This window comes from Otolemur garnettii, unplaced genomic scaffold, assembly GCF_000181295.1.
Source record: "Otolemur garnettii isolate 467f Iridium unplaced genomic scaffold, OtoGar3 scaffold00013, whole genome shotgun sequence".
Classification (NCBI taxonomy): Eukaryota; Metazoa; Chordata; class Mammalia; order Primates; family Galagidae; genus Otolemur; species Otolemur garnettii.
Window position 1 is genome coordinate 30,510,564 of NW_003852408.1, and position 3,171 is coordinate 30,513,734.

Consider the following 3,171-nt stretch of genomic DNA (forward strand, 5'->3'; position numbering starts at 1 on the left):
GCATCTTGGAGTGCCCTTGTCCAAGCCTGAATCCTATGGGGCTCTCAGTGGTCAGGTGTATATGCAGCTTGGAGTGCCCTTGTCCAAGCCTGCATCCTATGGGGCTCTCACTGGTACTACTGGTTCCTAAACCAGGGAAACCTATAGATTCATCCACCACCTCGAGAAATGCCTTATTAAAATTATTAAACTGTGATATATGCATACAATGGAATACTATTCAGCCACAAAAAGATGCTGACTTTACATCTTTTGTATGAATTTGGATGGAGCTGAAACATATCCTTCTTAGTAAAGCATCACAAGAGTGGAGCAGGAAGGATCCAAAGTGCTCCATTCTGATATGAGGACAATTGGTGCTAGTACATGGCAGGTGATGGGGGAATGCGGGAGCAGAGAGAGAGGGAAAGAGAGAGGGGGATGAGGGTCATGGTGTGTGACACACCTCTTGGGGGCACAATTATAAGAGAGACCTTACCTAACAAATGCAAGCAGTGTAACCTGGTTCTTTGTACCCTCAATGATTCCCCAACAATAAGAAAAAAATACAAATTTTACTGGGCAGGTACAAATTTAAATCTGTGATCTAGGGTTACCTTCTTTTAAAAGCAGAGAACGTCTAGAGCAAGCAGAATCTTGATCAGGTAAATTTTGAGAAAAGTAAATAGGAATGTTCTGAGTGACAGGGGGTGTGTGACTCAACAGCAGATCAGAGTTAGGCAACTTTGGGCAAGTTAAAAATGTACATATATATTAATTTGAAAAAAAGGTTAACTTAGCCTTTGTTTTCTGTGAGTTTAGTGATTTCTTTCAATCATAATTTTGGGTGTGGAAGATTCAACACGTGAAAGAAATCTCTGCTTACAAAGTAGAGATTATGTTTCCAAATCATCTGGTGGCAAAATGTGAACAGCACAGTGGAGTCACTGAAGCAGACTCATGACCCAGCTCGGGCCCTTTAACACACTGCTGGGACACTGCTGAGACTCCCAGGGGACGGTGCTTGCTAGAAGCACTGAGAAGAACCTGGGGGCTCACATCTCTTGGGCAGGGAGCCCAACGACATTCAGTGGGGAAGTGTTTGCATAATTTTTATCTTTTGTTCCAATCATCTTTTCATACAATCCTATGAAACTCAAATCCTATAAAATCTCACTAGCATTAGCTTTTAGGCATCTGTCTTTGCTTGACTTCAATGGCAATGATTTTAAAAGATTCATCATTAGCACCTGGCTATTTCCACATTGCCAAGTAAAATGTGTTTGGAAAATCTACAGACAACAAAAACAAACCACTGGCAGAAATGCTAATGTCTTCTCTGTAGTTTTCCAGTGATTCTGCTATATCTTTGCAGAAAGGACCACACAAATCCAAGCTTATTTTTCTAGAACTTGTAGAGCAGTTTCAAAGAGATTACAAAGGAAGACCCACCAAAGAAATGATTCCACATTTTCATTCATGTGACAATGCATTCACCCATCTGTCTTCCATCCATCCATCCATCCATCCATCCATCCATCCATCCTTCCATCCTTCCATTCATCCATCCATCATTTCATCTGGACATTTATTCCGTGTGCTGGGAGGAATAAAGAGAGGAATAAAGAAATGACTACAACAAGGGTTTAGTTTATAGCCTGGAGTGAAGAGCCCTGCAGGCAAATAAACAATTTTGACATACATGACTGTAATGAGTTAAGGTCAAGAGTGGGTGATGGCCGGAGAAATGCCAGCTCTTCTGACACGTGTTTCTCTACTCACGTCTCAGGACCAACACGGAGAGGAATCCCAGGAGTTCCTAGGCCACCTACTTGAGTGACTGTCACTTAATTTTAAATTACATGCATGCTACTTATACACACACACACACACACACATACATACACACAGAGGGTGCCAAAAAAAGTATACACATTTGAAGAAAGGGGCAAACTCTGTTAAATTGTAATCTTCAAGTCACTTTTTGACTTCTGTGGTCACAAGAGGTGCTCAAACATGATTGTGTTCATCTTTTTATAGTAATATATATTGAGTATTACAATTTTTATACAATTTTTTTCTTTCTTAAAATGTGTATACTTTTTTAGCACCCTCTATATGTTTGTATATGTATGGAAACATAAAAGAAATTTCTGTAATTTAAACCAATGAATGTTCCCTATTTGGTAGAAATGGAGACAATGTTAGCTTTTTAAAAATTCCCTAACATCCAAAACATTTTATTAGAATTATGGACACTTAGACCTTTTTTTCCCCACCCCCTTCAGGCTGGAAACATCAATGTTTTTTCATATTTCCTGGGACATTTTCTGTGTTTTTTCTGTATCCTTAAAACATGAAGGTTAGGCAAGGCCCAAAGTTTCTGGTAGCAACCCAACCAAAGCATGCCGGTGTGCCAGATCTCTGAGTCTGACGCCGCCAGGTGGAGAGAAGAAAGGGAAGAACAGCTCCGGCCGGCAGGTGCGTCCTTCCCACGCTGCTGTGCAGCCAGGACAAACTACTATTTGCTGTTTGTTATTAAATTTGAATACATCTGTTTTGAGCATTTAAAATAACTGTATATCTCATGAAACTCTGGATGAGTGAGTCATGAAAATTCCACCTGTAAGGAGAGTGGGCTGTGGGTGTCCAGCCTGGGGCTCAGTAGAGGGCAAAGGTACCAGGTGGGGCCTCCCTCTGATGAGATGAGTAAGTAGAGAAAAGGCGAATAGGCAGAAACGTGGTGGGAGGAAGCCAAATGGGCCAGTGGTGTCCTCATACCTAAGTCAAGGGATTAGACAGTAAGTGAAAGAGGCTGTGTGAGCTTCAATGTGCTTTGGGAACACGTGGCCACTGGGGCTGGACGAAGGCCTAGGCAGAGACCTGGGCCCAGCTGTGTGTAGGTAAGAGGTTCGCTCAGCACAGGCAGAAGATAGGTTTGCGTGGGACAGGCCCTGACCTTGGCTATCCCTCCAGATGTCAAGTGCGTCCTTCCCTGACCCCACTGGTTGGAAGGGAGAGGAAGCATGACTGAACTCAGCTCCTCAGAAGTTTTCTGGGGATTAACCCAGGCATTCATCAAAGGGGTCACGCCCTGAGTAGGGTGCAGCAAATGCAAAGTGGCGGTGAGGCGCCCTCCTGGGCAGAGTGCCTCCAAGCTTCAGCACCAGCAGCTCCCTGGCATCTCACAGC